Source organism: Macrobrachium nipponense, chromosome 36, assembly GCF_015104395.2.
Source record: "Macrobrachium nipponense isolate FS-2020 chromosome 36, ASM1510439v2, whole genome shotgun sequence".
NCBI classification, from domain to species: domain Eukaryota; kingdom Metazoa; phylum Arthropoda; class Malacostraca; order Decapoda; family Palaemonidae; genus Macrobrachium; species Macrobrachium nipponense.
The window spans coordinates 2,510,344-2,530,343 of NC_087220.1; positions in this window are offsets into that span (position 1 = coordinate 2,510,344).

Below are 20,000 nucleotides of genomic sequence, written 5' to 3' on the forward strand. Positions count from 1 at the left end.
AAAAAGGGACTCTCTCTCTCTCTCTCTCCTTCTCTCTCTCTCTCTCTCTCTCTCTCTCTCTCAAAATATTCTTAAATTGTAAGGTAGCTTCAAGTATAAAAGAGTCTCTCTCTCTCTCTCTCTCTCTCTCTCACTCAAAATATTCTTAAATTGTAAGGTAGACCTTCAGTATAAAAGTCTCTCTCTCTCTCTCTCTCGTAGTAGCCATCTTGCTTGGTGAGACGTACCCGCGTGAAGTCACAATAATCAACAGATATCACAAGTTTAACATACGACTAGAATTTGAGAAATATCTAGAAGTGTTCGTGAACTATCGGTGATAAGATTAGTGTGAAAATAGTAGGATAAAGCGTCTTCTAAGTTAGTTTATCAAGTGTAATACTATAAATCAGAACAAGATGGCAGTAAGTTCCAACTGCGGGAAAAGGTGGCGTAATTTGGCGTGTTTAGCAGATTCGCATACGATGAGGTAGCAGGAAGGGAACTGGCATTTCTCATCTATGAAATCAGCAACAGTCCTAACCAAAAAAGATACAAAAGCATTCATAGATATATTAGAAGGATATAATCCTTCAAACTGGAACAAATCTAATGAAACATCTTGAAAATAATTGAATTGAAGTTCCAAATAAAATCCAAGTGGTCAAGAGACTCATAAAGAAAATATACATAAACCAACATATTCCGACAAAAAGAAAATGAATAAGGTGAATCTTGTGAATATACTAATTGATGCATTAGGAAAAAAGAATGCCAAAAGCATGCAAACTGTGTAGGTTTGGTATAGCATAGTCAATCCACAAAACCTAATCAGAAAATGTGCTGCATGCAACATTCCGACCCATCCACAGTGTGCTGAGGTAATACAAGATTTGAGAAAAGATACAAGAATTTTTGTTCGTTCAACATGTCTATCATGGATAGACAATGTTTATTAAATCAAGATTGAATGTACAAATAGTTGAGGATGAAGAAGAGAGAGAGAAGAAGAAGAAGAGAAGAAGAGAAAACGGAAGAGAAGTAAACAAAAATGAAATGACAGAAAAAATAAGGAAACAAGAACAAGATAAAAGTATGGATGCAGATACTCATTGATACTACATATGAGGCAATAAAGCAGCATACCTACGAAGAAAATAAATTACGATATGACAACAGAAAAGCAAATCCCGAAGAGGCTCTACCCAGATCTATACAATGACGGGAAAGAGGAAAAAATAGACAAGAAAGACAAAATCTGCAACCCTTTGAAAAGAGGGAATTGCAGATTTGGAGAAAGATGTTACTACAAACATCCTAAGATATGTCAAAACTATGAAATATATGGTAAATGTGCATATTTAGATGGATGGGGATGATTGCAGAGATCTGCATCCAAAAATATGTAAAACCTAAAAGAAGGAAAAGGAGGTGTAAGTTCGACAAAAAATGCAAATATATGCACCCTGTAGCCATGAATCATAATCAATAAATAACCAACCAAGTATAAAATCCAAAATAAGAAAGAAACAAATAAAGAGAGAAATCAAGAATATCAGGTAAAAGAGAAAAGCAAACCACCAATGAGATATGCAGAGGTGTCAGCAAAAAATTTCAAAGCATCAGCTCCGAAATTCTACTCAAGAGATAATAACTGTATTTATTATGCAAGAGGATATTGCAGAAACGGAGAAAATTGCAGATTCAGACACAAAATTAATAATTATGATGAAGGAAGATCAAATATTATGGAAAAGTTGGATTTTTTAATGTCAGAATTTCTTGAAATGAAAAAAGAACAACATACAGAACAGGAAAGAGACATGGGAAAATCCTTATTACTATCAGTATTAAATGAAGGAGAAAACACGCAAACCATCATAGTGATGAATGCGCAGGGTTTAGTTACGAGTAACTCAAAAAGAAAAATAGAGTACTTAGAGAACTAACCCAAAATGAAAAGAAAATAGATATAATGAATATAAGTGAAACCTGGTATTTCCAAGAGACTGGGAATGATGATCAAATAAAAGGGTTCCAAACTTATAGATCAGATAGAAAAAATAGGAATCAAGGGGGAACCGCAATATATGGGAAAGACAAAAAACAAGGAAAAATATATGAGAAATATAGTAACTCAGAATGTGAACTAATAGCGGTAGAATTTGAATCTGAAAAATTGATGAACATAGTAATATATAGACCTCCTAATACTAAAGAGTTTGACTTAATAATTGAAAAATTGGATGAAATATGTAGAAATCACAAGGACTGGACTATTCTCCTATCTGGTGACTTCAACTTTCCTTTCGTAGAATGGAAAGAACGAATAGGAGATTGTGGTTGTACTTATACATATAAAAAAGAGAGTAATAGTAGTGCAGAAGATAAGAGGCAATTTGAAAAGCTATTAGATATGCTACTAGATACAACATTCAACAAATAAATCACCTGCCAACAGAAGGAAAATACTTTAGACCTAGTATTTGTGAACGAGATGAATTATGTTAAAGAAATAATAGTTTATAATGCGAGTATTTCAGACCATAATGTCATAGAAGTTAACAGTTCAGTTCCAAAGCAAGTGAAAATAGAGATAAGCAAGCGAAATGAAAAAGTGGGAAGGATATGGAAAATACAACTTCTACAGTAAAAAATATAAAATGGTCAGAAATTAATGAAGAATTAAACAAAGATTGGGATAACATTTTCGTAAGTGATGACAATAAGGTAAATACGGAGATATTATATAAAATATTGGAGATAATAGTGGAAAAATATATACCGAAGAAGAAAAGTAAACATCATTCATGCATACCAAGAGACAGAAGGATCTTGTTCCAGAAAATCAGAAAGTGGAAAAAAGGTCTTGCAAAAGAAAAAAATGCATGGAAAGTTATAGAACTAAAAAGTAAGATAGAAAATGCAGAACAAAAGATTATACAATCAAAAGAAAATGAAAAACGGGACTTGGAAGAAAAAACCCTATTAAATATCAAGCAAAACCCCAAACTATATACTCATATGCGAAGAAGATGAATAAAAGAAGAATAGAAATAGGCCCTCTGAGAATTGAAGGGAGATTAAACGAATGAGAAAAAGGAAATTTGCAACATACTGGCAGAACGATATAAGAGAGAATTCACCCCTAGAATAGATAATGAAGATAATGATATAGAAGTAAGGGATGAAAATAGTGAATATTTAGCTGACATAGATATTAATGAAGCTGATATTGTGCAGGCTATTAATGAAATTAAAAATGGAGCTGCTGCAGGGCCTGATGGAATTCCTGCTATTTTGTTAAAGAAAGTAGTTCATTCTATCGCAAAGCCACTTGCAATTATTAAGACAAAGTGTAGATACAGGCAAGATATATGATGAGCACAAATTAGCATATATTACCCCTACTTTCAAAAGTGGATCAAGACTAGAGGCAAGTAATTATAGGCCTGTGAGTCTAACATCACATATTATGAAAGTGTATGAAAAGGGTAATGAAGAAAAATATTATGAAACATTTAATAAAAAATAATTTTGTTTAATAAAGGACAACATGGTTTCGTACCCGGAAAAAGTACACAAACCCAACTGTTAGTCCACCGTGAAAACATATTCAAAAATATGAAAAGCGGAAATGAAACAGATGTGGTTTATTTAGACTTTGCAAAAGCTTTTGATAAAGTAGGTAGGCCCAATAATGTATATTAGCGAAGAAAAAATTAGAAAAACACAATATCGTGGATAAAGTAGGAAGATGGTTAAAAGAATTTTTACACAACAGAAAAACAGATAGTTATTGCAAACGACGAGAAATCGGATGAAGCCAAGGTAATATCCGGTGTGCCGCAAGGTACGGTGTTAGCTGCAATACTGTTTGTTATTATGATTGAAGACATAGACAATAATGTTAAGGATTCGGTAGTGAGTAGTTTCGCAGATGACACAAGAATAAGTAGAGAAATTACTTGTGATGAAGATAGGAACGCTCTACAAAGAGACCTTAACAAAGTATATGATTGGGCAGAGGTAAATAGGATGGTATTTAACTCTGATAAATTTGAATCAATAAATTATGGAGACAGAAAGAAAGCTATATGCATATAAGGGACCTAATAATGAGACCATCACAAATAAGGAAGCAGTTAAAGACCTTGGTGTGATGATGAAAATATGGGACATGTTATGACAATGATCAAATAGCAACTCTGTTGGCAAAATGTAAAGCAAAATGGGAAATGTTGTTACGGCACTTCAAAACAAGAAAAGCTGAACACATGATTATGCTTTATAAAACATATGTTCGTAGTCCACCCCTTGAATATTGCAATATGATATGGTACCCACACTATCAAAAGGTATATGCACAAATAGAGAGTGTACAAAGGTCCTTTACAGCTAGAATAGAAGAAGTTAAGGACCTAGACTACTGGGAAAGACTACAATTCTTAATTATATAGTCTAGAAAGGAGAAGAGAACGCTACATGATAATTCAGGCATGGAAACAGATAGAAGGAATAGTACAAAAAAATATCATGGAACTAAAATATCAGAAAGAGCAAGCAGAGGTAGATTAATAGTGCCCAAAACTATACCAGGAAAAATAAGGAAAGCACACAGGACATTAATCCACTACGCACCAGCATCGATAATGCAGCGTCTATTCATGCGTTGCCAGCTCATCTGAGGAATATATCAGGAGTGAGCGTAGATGTGTTTAAGAATAAGCTCGACAAATATCTAAACTTGCATCCCAGACCATCCAAGATTGGAAGATGCAAAATATACCGGAAGATGTACTAGCAACTCTCTGGTAGACATTAGAGTGCCTCACACTGAGGGACCTGGGGCAACCCGAACAAGATGTAAGGTCTGTAAGGTTAGGTCTCTCTCTCTCTCTCTCTCTCTCTCTCTCAGAAAATATTCTTAAATTGTAAGGTAGACCTTCAAGTATAAAAAAGTCTCTCTCTCTCTCTCTCTCGCTCTCTCTCACACAAAGTATTCCTCAAACTGTAAGGTAGACTATTCAAGTATAAAAAAAACTCTCTCTCTCTCTCTCTCTCTCAATCTCTCTCTCTCTCTCTCTCTCTCTCTCTACACACACAAAATATCTTAAATTGTAAGGTAGACCTTCAAGTATAAAAAAACGTCTCTCTCTCTCTCTCTCTCTCTCTCTCTCTCTCTCTCCCTCACACACACAAAATATTCTTAAATTGTAAGGTAGACATTCAAGTATAAAAAAGTCTCTCTCTCTCTCTCTCTCTCTCTCTCTCGTCTCTCTCTCTCTCTCTCTCTCTCACACACACAAAATATTCTTAAATTGTAAGGTAGACATTCAAGTTATAAAAAAAGGTCTCTCTCTCTCTCTCTCTCTCTCTCTCTCTCTCTCTCTCTCTCTCTCTCTCCTCTCTCTCTCTCTTGGGGTCTTGAACATTTCCACCAAACATCTCCCAACCCCCCCCTAGCGAGCAGGCTCCTCATCGCTGCCCCCCCCCCCCAACCCCCATCCTCACTTAAATTTCCCTCAAGTAACTTTATGATGGCCAGGAATAGTTGGACACACCGTCGTCGTCTGCCTAGAAAAATCGCGTCATTAGGGATGATATTGCAATTCTCCATCGTCGTAACTCTGCCTTGTGGCGAGCGGGAGAATTTATTTATGCACATTCCCTGGGTCCTTATACTTCTTCATGTGGCGCCTTGCCTTGCTGCTAGGAGCGTTCCAGAGAGGAGCTCCTCCTCCTCCTCCTCCTCCTCCTCCTCCTCTCTCTCTCTCTCTCTCTCTCTCTCTCTCTCTCTCTCTCATCTCTCTCTCTCTCTCTCTCGTAATCTATACCTCTCTCACTTCTTATCTGTATTTCAATAAATATGTTTATACATGATACAAATATACTATGATAATTTTTTTTTTATCTATATACTTAACCACAGAAACTAACCGTACCAGAGAGAGAGAGAGAGAGAGAGAGAGAGAGAGAGAGAGAGAGAGAGAGAGAGAGAGAGCAGTAACTGGCAAGGAATCAGAAAATCGGTAAAGAATTAACACACACACACACATATATATATAGATACAAATATTCTATGCTAAATTTTCTCTATTTTTCATATACAGAACCTAATCGGAGAGAGAGAAGAGAGAAGAGAGAGAGAGAGAGATAGAGAGAGGAGGAAATGAGGCAAAGACTCAGAAATCGTCAAAGAATTAAGATATATATATATATATATATATATATATATATATAGATATAATATATATACACATACATACACACACACACACACACACACATATATATATATATAATATATATATATATATATATATATATATATATACACCACAGGCACAATCAATCATCAATTCTTACATTTAACATCAACGAATAACTACAGAATCCGGACTTATGCACCACACATTTCTTGGTCTTTTTTTTGACTCCCAAAATGTATACCAGACTCCTGATGGGTCTCGACATCTAAAATACAAAGGCAACAGCGGTCATAGTCCTTTGTTAAAAGCACGAGAGAGAGAGAGAGAGAGAGAGAGAGAGAGAGAGAGAGAGAGAGAGAGAGAGAGCACGTCAACACCACTCATTCTTTTTCCTAAAAGAACAGCTGGATTGCGGGGAAATTCAAGAGTCCCTCAGTTTACTAAAAGAACGGCACCCTAGTGCCTCGGCACTGTGTGTGTGTGTTTGTGTGTTCGTCTCTCTCTCTCTGTACAAGTTGTGACGCCGCCAACAAAAATAGTTGAAACGCTTTTGTCTTCAAGAAAACTTCCTTTCACGAAACTTCTGATGGCTATTTCTGATTTTATTTCTCCTTCCGAGTCGCTGGGAGGAGCTTCAGTGATAGCCCATAAAATACCAAAGACTACTTTTTTTGTCTCTTCTATAAAATAAGCACTTTTTTCTGTCCGCCTCAGATCTTAAAAACTACAGAGGCTAGAGGGCTGCAAATTGGTATGTTCGTCATCCACCCTCCAATCATTAAACATACCAAATTGCAGCCCTTTAGCCTCAGTAGTTTTGATTTTGTTAAAGGTTAAAGTCCATGGCCCGTGTGTGCTTGTTCATTATGAAGAGGTTTCATCTGCTGAATAATAATATAATAATAATATTTACGGCCACTACCATATTCTGACTACTAGCAGACCACTTTCAAGTACACTTACAAAAGCACCAGTACTTAAATCACATCGGGGATCTCAAACAAGACGCGTTCCTAAGAGAAAACATCGAGCGATAAAGCGCCACGTCAAGGCAATTAAGAACGACGGAAGAAAGCACAATAGCAGTATAGCGGAATATTCCGCTTGTTTGACAAATCCTCTGTTTGTTCGCCGTCAAAACAGAGCTAGCTCTCTCTCTCTCTCTCTCTCTCCTCTCTCTCTCTCTCTCTCTCTCTCTCTCTTTCTCTGTTTGAATCAGCCTGTGTCGGTGATCGAGAGCGCAAACAGTGTAAACAATGAATCCGCCTCGAGAAAAAGCTATGAATTCCAAACAAAGATCTGGAACAAGAAGGAAGGAAGGAAGGAAAGAGACGAGAGAATTCTATCTATTTATTTTTTACTGTTTTTTTTATAAGTAGGAACCCTCTTTTTTTTCTGTGTTCCCCTTTACTTATTCTTACTTCTTCCTAATGAACACCTTAGTACTCTTTGGAAGCTTAAAAGAATTTTAAGTCAGTGGCCCCGTTGGTGGGCTTGTTCCATAAGAATAGGGTTCATCTTCTACTGAATAATAATAATAATAATAATAATAATAATAATAATAATAATAATTTGAAGGTAGTTTGAATTTCAAGTCAATGGCCACTTTGCTTTGGTGGGCTTGATCCATATGAATAGGGTTATTCATCTAGTGAATAATAATAATAATAATAATAATAATAATAATAATAATAATAATAATAATAATAATATATCTAAAATTCGGTCCGGTGCGTCTCATAGGGAGAATCATGTCCGTATTCGTTTAATTAGACCTCAGGGATCCTATCTATCGATCCCAAAGATCCTCTTATAGTTCTGTATCCTATAAATCGACTCGGGTCCTTTCTTTTTTTTTTTTTTTTTTTTTTTTTTTTTTTTACTCTCTGGTCAAATCAAGTACTTTTTTTTTATTTTAATTTTTTTTACACTCAAATATTAATAAGAACCAAAAGGTCTAGAGTCAGATGGGGAATCCGCCCGGGACCAGGTGCACCAAACTCAACTCGAGGTATATTGACAAAAGTTTGAAACGAACCTATTCAGTAGTTTTTACTGGACCAGATTTTTGGGGGGGCGGGGGGGGGGGGACGAGGTGGGGGAGGGTGGTAGCTGCGTTCAACTGGTTGGAAAAGAGAGAGAGAGAGAGAGAGAGAGAGAGAGAGAGAGAGGAGAGAGAGAGAGAGAGAAGAGAGAGAGAGAGAGAGAGAGAGAGGTTGTAAAGACGTAAATGAAGAATCTGTTACTCCATTATGGTTAAAATTTTTTCGCAAATAATTTTATCTGTAATTTTGACGACGTTGCAATTATTATTATTATTATTATTATTATTATTGTTATTGTTATTGTATTGTTAGTGTTATTGTTTATGTTATTGTATTATTCAGAGATGGATGAACCCTATTCATATGGAACAAAGCCAAAAATTAAGGCGTTCATTAGGAAGAATTAAGAGAAGGTAAAGGGAATACAGAAAGGGGAGATAACTCTTATTAAAAAAGAAAAAATAAATAATCAAAATGTATTATAATGCAAGAAGAACATGATCAGGGTAGCAATCCATTGTACCTTCGCTTCAACTTCTGAAAAAGATCCAATTGCGGGACTTCCTCTGGGAGGATGTGATGAAGAAACGACCTCGGGAACTGAGGAGCTCCAGATGAGAGAGCAGTCATAAAAAGACAACTGCGAATAACATAGCGAACAGATAAACCAAAAAAGAAACTTGTAATAACAAAAAAACGTGAACCGAGAAATAAAAACGATTTAAAAGTTCCCGATAGGAAAGTCGAAATGCAAAAGAGAACTGCGAATAACATATATAACAGATAAAACCGAAAAGGAAATTGTTAATAAAAACGTGGACCGAGAAATAAAAACTATATAAATAAAAAAAGTTGGAACACAAAACAGTTAACAATTATGTGAAGTTATAAAAGTTATTAATTCAAACTTAATAAGAGCGTAATGAGAATAATGACCAAAGGTATAAACTTGATATTCAAATAAAATTAAATTACAAAAAAAAACAGTAAACAAATCACGTAAGAAATGACGGCACGAAACTCTGCAGAGAAATAGTCTTCTTATTTCTCTCTTTAACAAATGATTCTCAGGAGAGAGAGAGAGAGAGAGAGAGAGAGAGAGAGATAGAGAGAGAGAGAGAATCTGAATTTAATCAGACGGTCTATTATTCGTCAATTTTTCATAAGTTGTATTTAGAGAGAGAGAGAGAGAGAGAGAGAGAGAGAGAGAGAGAGAGAGAGAGAGAATCTGAATTTAATCGGATGGTCTCCTTTTTTTTTTTTTTTTTTTTTTTCATAAGCTTTATTTCAACAATTTCACACTCACAGCTGATCCCTGATCTCTCATAACCTACCGAGAGCAGCCAGATTCGCTGAGGAGCTGAAGCACCAATATGCAGTAAAAGCGCCTCATCTGTCCAGCTTTCTCAAAAATTCCAGAGGTCCTTAATTCCTCCTCAAAAAGCTGGACGTGGAAAAGTCTCCCTTTAGAGGAAGTCGTGCAGTTTAGAACTTCTTTAGAAGTTTAAGCGAAAATGCAATGCATTACGCATCTATTACTATTTTTCTTGGATGTTGATACATTATTTATTTATTTATCTATTTATTTTCTTGTCCTGGTGAGTAGGATCTCCGCTTTCAGTGTTTTTCTCTACCTCCTCTTACTTCTTCCTAATGAACACCTTAATATTCTTTGGAAGCTTCAAGAATTCCAAGTCAGTGGCCCCTTTGGTGGGCTTGCACCATATCAATAAGTTTCATCTACTGAATAATAATAATAATAATAATACTAATAATAATAATAATAATAATAATAATATAATAATAATTAATAATAATAAGGTTGACATATCTCAGTTAGGTCGAACGATTGGATTTTATTGGAAAAAAAAAAAAAAAAAAAAAAAAAAAAAAAAAAAAAAAAAAACTCAGTGGGGCTAGTCAAATTCTCGTGGGTATATCCGTAGAGTTTCTTGCAGATAGAATTCTATCTGCAATAACTCTACGGAATATACCCGAAAATTTGACTACCTCCACTGATTTTTTTTTTTTTTTTTTTTTTTTACCAATAAAATTCAATCGTTCGACCTAATGAGATATGTCAACCTTCGGTGTGTTGCTCACCAGTTAAGCAACAATGAGAAAGTAATAATTAGAAAAATAGAGAAGAACCTATATAAAATTAATGCAGCTAAGACAGCAATCACTTCTAATAAAACATGTTTAAAGAGGGTTTACTTCCAGCATACAATAATAATAATAATAATAATAATAATAATAATTAATAATAATAATAATAATTGTTAAAGAGGATGGCAGCATCAGTGGAATTGATTTTATATATGGTCTCTTTTCAATTCTACTTATTATTCGCTTCTCATCAGGGCTGATATTCGCTAATAGCTGGCCGATGTTCATATTCTGGTTAAGGAAATGTCAGAATACGAACATCGGCCACCTATTAGCAAATATCAGCCCTGATAAGAGAGAATTATAAGAAGAGTTGAAAGACCATATATATAAAATCAATTCCAATGATACTGCCATCCTCTTTTAAACAAAACATGTTTGAGAGAGGGTCTCATACCTTCAAATAATAATAATAATAATAATGATAATAATAATAATGATAATAATAATAATAATAATAATAATAATAATAATAATAATAACTAATAATAATAATAATAATAATAATAATAATAATAACTAATAATAATAATAATAATAATAATAAATTTACTACCCGATCATTCAACTGCAAATAGGGCGATGAAGAATCATTATATCTGTTTTACGAAAAACATAATAAAAAAAAATACTTTTAACATATTTCAAGGCTCCCACGAAGACGCCGTTAAAGGAACATCAAAACGGCACTGGATAATGACTTGAAAAAAAAAAAAATAACCCCAAATGAAAAAAAAAACCCCTGGGAATACTTCTCTCTACCCCCGCCCCCTTTTTCGGGAGAAAAAGATGACGTCATCATCATCACCGTCAACGGCCTTACGTAATGACGTTGTCTGTGAGAGAGAGAGAGAGAGAGAAGAGAGAGAGAGAGAGAGAGAGAGAGAGAGAGAGAAGTAGTGCAGCGCTGAGATAGAGATTGTACAAGAGTGTACTTGAGAGAGAGAGAGAGAGAGAGAGAGAGAGAGAGAGAGAGAGAGAGAGAGAGAGAGAGAGAGACATTTTGAAAGAGACGTGGACGTCGTATCATTAACTAACCTTATACACACGTGGAGAAACAGGGTGATAGCCCAGGTGATCTCGAGGAACAGCAGAGACAGAGACAAGACCCTGAAAAACGAGAACAAAATAGATGAAATAACTTATCTAATTCAAACTCTCTAACATCCACAAAATCAGCCTCTATAAGGGCTGTATTGAAATTAAAACTACAAAAAGATAAAATAAATAAAACCAAAAAAGATGACAAATCAAATTAAAACCACAAGAGATGAAAACAAATTAAAATTAATACCACAAGATAAGCAAAATTTTAATTCAAAACAAAGAAGATAAAAGATTTAACATTAAAACCACCAGATACACATTTTTAAAAATAAAACCACAGGAAAAAAATATTTTAAAATTAAAAAATTTTTTTTTATTAAAACCACAAAAGATAAAAAAATAATGATTAAATCTAAAGCTACAGAGAAAATTTTTTTCTTTGCTATTTTTAAAATACGACGATAACATTATTGATTCATGGGGGGAGTTTTCAGTATTAGATAAGCGTCACTAACGTTAAAGATTATTATTATTATTATTATTATAATTATGAAACCTACTCATACGGAACAAGCCCACCAAAGGAGCCACTGACTTGAAATTCAAGCTTCCAAAGAATATTAATTTATTATTATTATTATTATTATTATTATTATTATTATTATTATTATTATTATTATTATTACTAGGAAACCTATTCATACGGAACAAGCCACCAAAGGGGCAAACTGACGTGAAAATTCAAGCTTCCAAAGAATATTGATTTTATTATTATTATTATTATTATTATTATTATGATTATTATTATATTATTATTATTATATTATTATTATTATTTATTAATACAGAAAAAAAACGAAATAAGCAAGAAATGAAAACTTAACAAGAGCTATAAAAAGAGCCAGAATCATCATTCCAAAACTGGACCCAGTATCTAAATGACCAAACCTCTTTTAATAATTCTCCACCACCTTCCCCCCTTATCTCCCCTCACTCTAATTCAACCCCGCCCACCGACATATCCAACCCCGCCCGAAACACCCACTTCCCTTTTGGCAAGGAGCAAACGAGGCGATGAAATGAGCTGATAAGGGCGGGCTGTGAGGAGAAGAAAGGGAGAAATAAAATACAACAGAAGGAAAGAATAATACACGAAAACATAGAAATTCTTGTAAAACAAAAACATAAAACAAAACAGTAAAAACTTCGGCGCTGTCGAAATTCTTATATAAAATATATATACTATATATATATATATATATATATATATATAATATATATATATATATATATATAATATATTATATATAAAAGTTTAACTTGGGCGCTGTCGAGTTTTCTGTACATCGTATGACCAAGGCCGCCGAAAACGAACCCATCTTTCGGTGGTCTCATTATATTTGTTTGTTTGTTTTGTTTGTATGGTGCTTTAAGTTGCATGGAACCAGTAAGGTTATTCAGCAACGGGACCAACGGCTTGACGTGACTTCCGAACTACGTCGAGAGTGAAATTCTATCACCAGAAATACACATCTCTCACCCATTAATGGAATGCCCAAGAATCGAGCTCACGACCACCGGTGGCACGCCATCGCCATACCGACCACGCCACTGAGGTACTGTGGTCTCATTATAACACTGTGTGAACAGCGGCCCATCGAACTTTAAAACAAAGGCGCAGTGTTGGCCTGGCCTATATCGATGCCAGACGCACGATCATGGTTAACATTAAACATTAAATAAAATGTAAACTACTGAGGCTACAGAGCTGCAATTTGGTATGTTTGATGATTGGAGGGTGGATGATCGACATCCCAATTTGCAGCCCTCTAGCCTCAGTCGTTTTTAAGATCTGAGGACGAACAGAAAACATTGCAGACGGACAGACAAAGCCGGGAAAGTAGTTGTCTTTTCAGAAAACTAAAAATAAGAATTGATATAAGAGAAATAAAAAAAAAAGTGACAAAGATTTTCTGCTGAAATAAAACAAGAAAAAAGTAAAACAAAGCAAATTAAAATGCTTATATACACATTTATCAGAATACTTTTTCGTACATAACAGTTTATCAGAATGCTTATACAAATACTAATGAGAGAGAGAGAGAGAGAGAGAGAGAGAGAGAGAGAGAGAGAGAGAGAGAGAATACATAAATATATGATGAAAACAATACTATCCTAATGTCAAACACAACGACACCACACACACACACACACACATATATATATATATATATATATATATATATATATCTATACTAATATAATACTATTATATATATATATATATATATATATATATATATATATATATATATATATATATATATATATATAATCTACATACAGTGAGAAAATGAGAGAGAGAGAGACAGAGAGACAGAGAGAATGAATGTCATTTTTTTATACTTGAAGCTCCCAACACTCAGTTGAGGGATATTTTGTTAAGAATGGGAGAGAGTGAGAGAGAGGAGAGAGAGAGAGAATGTCATTTTTTATACTTGAAGCTCCCAACCACTCTTTGAGGGAATTTTGGTTAAGAAATGAGAGAGGTGAGAGAGAGGAAGAGAGGAGAGATGTCATTTTTTATACTTAAAGCTCTAACTTGCAGTTGAGGGATATTTTGTCAGGAAATGAAGAGAGAGAGAGAGGAGAGAGAGAAGAGAGAGAGAGAACTATCCTTTATTATATATGAAGGTCTACATACAATCTAGGGATATTTTGTGTGTGTGTGTGTTTGTGTGTGAGAGAGAGAGAGAGAGAGAGAAAGAGAGAGAGAGAGAGACCTTACAGACCTTACAGTTCGTCGGGTTGCCCAGGTCCTCAGTGTGAGGCACTCTAATGTCTACCAGAGAGTTGCTAGTACATCTTCCGGTATATTTTGCATCTTCCAATCTTGGATGGTCTGGGATGCAGTTTAGATATTTGAGTCGAGCTTATTCTTAAACACATCTACGCTCACTCCTGATATATTCCTCAGATGAGCTGGCAACGCATTGAATAGACGCTGCATTATCGATGCTGGTGCGTAGTGGATTAATGTCCTGTGTGCTTTCCTTATTTTTCCTGGTATAGTTTTGGGCACTATTAATCTACCTCTGCTTGCTCTTTCTGATATTTTTATTTCCATGATATTTTCTGTTATTCCTTCTATCTGTTTCCATGCCTGAATTATCATGTAGCGTTCTCTTCTCCTTTCTAGACTATATAATTTTAAGGATGTAGTCTTTCCCAGTAGTCAAGGTCCTTAACTTCTTCTATTCTAGCTGTAAAGGACCTTTGTACACTCTCTATTTGTGCAATATCCTTTTGATAGTGTGGGTACCATATCATATTGCAATATTCAAGTGGACTACGAACATATGTTTTATAAAGCATAATCATGTGTTCAGCTTTTCTTGTTTTGAAGTGCTGTAACAACATTCCCATTTTTGCTTTACATTTTGCCAAAAGAATTGCTATTTGATCATTGCATAACATGTTCCTATTCATCATCACACCAAGGTCTTTAACTGCTTCCTTATTGTGATTGTCTCATTATTAGGTCCCTATATGCATATAGCTTTCCTTCTCTGTCTCCATAATTTATTGATTCAAATTTATCAGAGTTAAATACCATCCTATTTTCCTCTGCCCAATCATATCTTTGTTAAGGTCTCTTTGTAGAGCGTTCCTATCTTCATCACAATTAATAATTTCTCTACTTATTCTTCGTGTCATCAGCGAAACTACTTACTACCGAATCCTTAACATTACTGTCTATGTCTTCAATCATAATAACAAACAGTATTGCAGCTAACACCGTACCTTGTGGCACCACCGGATATTACCTTGATTTCATCGATTTCTCATCGTTTGCAATAACTATCTGTTTTCTGTTGTGTAAAAATTCTTTTAACCATTACTTCCTACTTTATCTACGTATATTGTGTTTTTCTAATTTTTTCTTTGCTCAATATTATTATGGTCTAACTTTTGTCAAAAGCTTTTGCAAAGTCTAGATAAACCACATCTGTTTCATTTCCGCTTTTCTATTTTTGAATATGTTCTCACGTGGACTAACAGTTGGGTTTGTGTACTTTTTCCGGGTACGAAACCGTGTTGTCCTATATTAAACAAATTATTTTTTATTAAATGTTTCATAATATTTTTCTTCATTACCCTTTCATACACTTTCATAATATGTGATGTTAGACTCACAGGCCTATAATTACTTGCCTCTAGTCTTGATCCACTTTTGAAAGTAGGGGTGGTGATATATGCTAATTTGTGCTCATCATAAATCTTGCCTGTATCTACACTTTGTCTTAATAATATTGCAAGTGGCTTTGCGATAGAATGAACTACTTTCTTTAACAAAATAGCAGGGACTCCATCCGGCCCTGCAGCAGCTCCATTTTTAATTTCATTAATTGCCTGCACAATATCAGCTTCATTAATTTCTATGTCAGCTAAATATTCACTATTATCGTCCTACTTCTATATCATTATCTTCATTATTCATTCTAGGGGTGAATTCTCTCTTATATCGTTCTGCCAGTATGTGCAAATTTCTTTTTTTCAAATTTTTTTATTCGTTAATCTCCCTTCAATTCCTCAGAGGGCCTTATTTCTATTCTTCTTTATTCATCTTCTTCGCATATGAGTATAATAGTTTGGGGTTTTGCTTGATATTTAATAGGGTTTTTTCTTCCAAGTCCGTTTTTCATTTTCTTTTGATTGTATAATCTTTTGTTCTGCATTTCTATCTTACTTTTTAGTTCTATAACTTTCCATGCATTTTTTTCTTTTGCAAGACCTTTTTTCCACTTTCTGATTTTCTGGAACAAGATCCTTCTGTCTCTTGGTATGCATGAATGATGTTTACTTTTCTTCTTCGGTATATATTTATCCACTATTTTCTCTAATATTTATATAATATCTCCGTATTTACCCTTACTTATGTCATCACTTACGAAAATGTTATCCCAATCTTTGTTTAATTCTTCATTTATTTCTGACCATTTTATATTTTTACTGTAGAAGTTGTATTTTCCTATCCTTCCCACTTTTTCATTTCTTGCTTATCTCTGTTTTCACACTTGCTCCTGGAATTGAACTGTTTAATTCTATGACATTATTGTCCTGAAATAAAACCTCGCATATTTAAAACTGATTATTTCTTTAACATAATTTCATCTCGTTCACAAATACTAGGTCTAAAGTATTTTCCTTTCTTGTTGGCAGGTGATTTATTTGTTGAATGTTGTATTCTAGTAGCATATCTAATAGCTTTTCGAATTGCCTCTTATCTTCAGCACTACTATTACTCTCTTTTTTATAGTATAAGTACAACCACAATCCCCTATTCGTTCTTTCCATTCTACGAAAGGAAAGTTGAAGTCACCAGATAGGAGATAGTCCAGTCCTTGTGATTTCTACATATATCATCCAATTTTTCAATTATTAAGTCAAACTCTTTAGTATTAGGAGGTCTATATATTACTATGTTCATTAAATTTTTCAGATTCAAATTCTACGCTATTAGTTCACATTCTGAAGTTACTATTTATTTCTATATATTTTTCCTTGTTTTTTGTCTTTCCCATATATTGCGGTTCCCCCTTGATTCCTATTTTTTCTATCTGATCTATAAGTTTGCAACCCTTTTTATTTGATCATCATTCCCAGTCTCTTGGGAATACCAGGTTTCACTTATATTCATTATATCTATTTTCTTTTCAATTTGGGTTAGTTCTTCTAAGTACTCTATTTTTCTTTTGAGTTACTCGTAAAACTAAACCCTGCGCATTCATCACTATGATGATTTGCGTGTTTTCTCCTTCATTTAATATTGGTAGTAATAAGGATTTTCCCATGTCTCTTTCCTGTTCTGGTATGTTGTTCTTTTTTTCATTTCCAGAAATTCTGACATTAAAAAATCCAACTTTTCCATAATATTTGATCTTCCTTCATCATAATTAATTCATTTTGTGTCTGAAATCTGCAATTTTTCTCCGTTTTCTTTCTGCAATATCCTCTTGCATAATAAATACAGTTATTACTCTTGAGTAGAATTTTGGAGCTGATGCTTTGAAATTTTTTGCTGACACCTCTGCATATCTCATTGGTGGTTTGCTTCTCTCTTTTACCTGATATTCTTGATTTCTCTCTTTATTTGTTTCTTTCTTATTTTGGATTTTATTACTTGGTTGGTTATTTTATTTGATTATGATTCTTGGCTACAGGGTGCTTATATTTGCATTTTTGTCGACTTACATCCTTTTCTTCTTTTTAGGTTTTAGCATATTTTTGGATGCAGATCTCTGCAATCATCCCATAGAAGCCATCTAGGTATGCACATTTACCATATATTTCATAGTTGTTGGACATACCTTAGGATGTTTGTAGTAACATCTTTCTCCAAATCTGCAATTCCCTCTTTCAAAAGGTTGCAGATTTGGTCTTTCTTGTCTATTTTTTCCTCTTTCCCGTCATTGTGTAGATCTGGGTAGAGCCTCTTCGGGATTTGCTTTTCTGTTGTCATATCGTAATTTATTTCTTCATAGGTATGCTGCTTTATTGCCTCATATGTAGTATCAATGAGTATCTCTGCATCCATACTTTTATCTTGTTCTTTGTTTTCCTTATTTTTTTCTGTTCATTTCATTTTTGTTTACTTCTCTTCCGTTTTCCTCCTCCTCTTCTTCTTCTTCTTCCTCTTCCTCTTCTTCTTCTTCCTCAACTATTTGTACATTCAATCTTGATTTAATAACATTGTCTATCCAAGATAGACATGTTGAACAAAAAATTCTTGTATCTTTTCTCATATCTTTGCATTACCTCAGCACACTGTGGATGGGTCGGAATGTTGCATGCAGCACATTTTCTGATTAGGTTTTGTGGATTGACTATGCTATACCAAACCTTACACAGTTTGCATGCTTTTGGCATTCTTTTTCCTAATGCGTCAATTAGGATATTCACAAGATTCACCTTATTCATTTCTTTGTCGGAATATGTGGTTTATGTATATTTTCTTTATGAGTCTCTTGACCACTTGGATTTTATTTGGAACTTCTTCAATCATTTTCAAGATGTTTTCAATTAGATTGTTTCCGTTGAAGGATTATATCCTTTTAATATTATCTATGAATGCTTTTGTATCTTTTTGGTTAGGACTGTTGCTGATTTCATAGTATGAGAAATGCAAGTTCCCTTCTGCTACCTACATCGTTATTGCGAATCCGCAAAGCAAGCTTTAAATTACGGCTATTTCTTCCGTTAGTTCGGAACCATCTACTTTTTGCGCATCTTGTTCTAGATTGTACAGTAATGTCACACTATGATAAAGTAACTTAGAGACCGATTTTATCTACTATTTTCACAACTAATCTCTCACGATAGTTCACGAACACTTCTAGATATTTCTCAAATTCTAGTCGTATGTTAAACTTGTGATATCTGTTGATTAATCTGACTTCACGCGGGAACGTCTCACCAAGCAAGATGGCTACTACGAGAGAGAGAGAGAGAATATCCTTTATTATATATGAAGGTCTACTTACAATCTAGGGATATTTTGTGTGTGTGGTGTGTGTGTTTGTGTGTGTGTGTGTGAGAAAGAGAGAGAGAGAGAGAGAGAGAGAGAGAGAGAGAGAGAGAGAGAGAGAGAGAGAGAATATCCTTTTTTTATATTTGAAGGTCTACTTACAGTCTAGGGATATTTTGTGTGTGTATGTGTGTTTGTGTGTGAGAGAGAGAGAGAGAGAGAGAGAGAGAGAGAGAGATGGAGAGAGAGAGAGAGAGAGAGAGAGAGAGAGAGAGAGAGAGAGAGAGAGAGAGAGAGAGAGAGAATGTCCCTTTTTTTATACTTGAAGGTTTTACTTATAGTCTAGGGATATTTTGAGAGAGAGAGAGAGAGAGAGAGAGAAGAGAGAGAGAGAAGAGAGAGAGAGAGAGAGAGAGAGAGATCCCAGGCACTGTGCCAAGTAATGGCTGCATATAAAAGCACATAACGGGAAGTCTTTCAGAAGATACGAGGCACTCAAGCACCCGAAGGCAAAAGCACCCAAAGAAAGATCGCCTGATATTCGGGTTTTGGCCCGCTTTGCAGAATGGGCGGGATTATTCATAACAATAAGTGAGATATTCATTCGCAGAGAGAGAGAGAGAGAGAGAGAGAGAGAGAGAGAGAGAGAGAGAGAGAAGAGTTTGCAGCAATATCGCAAACCGAGAGAGAGAGAGAGAGAGAAGAGAGAGTGAGAGAGGAGAGTGGAGAGAGAGAGAGGAGAGAGATTTGCTACGGACGTCACACACACACACCAATCTCGCAACTACTATATATACAACCTTCAAATCGATACCAGGTCCACTTACCAGAATTCCAGAAACTAAATTTAAAAATTTAAAAAAAACCCTCTAAAAACAAGTCTAAGAAAAAAATAAGTAAATAACAAACGACAGAAAAAAACAGAAGGAATAGAAAATGAAGCTTGATTGAAACCAGGGCCTTAGATAGCGACGTGACTTGACTACAGATGTCAAAAAAAAAAAAAAAAATCAGGGGTTG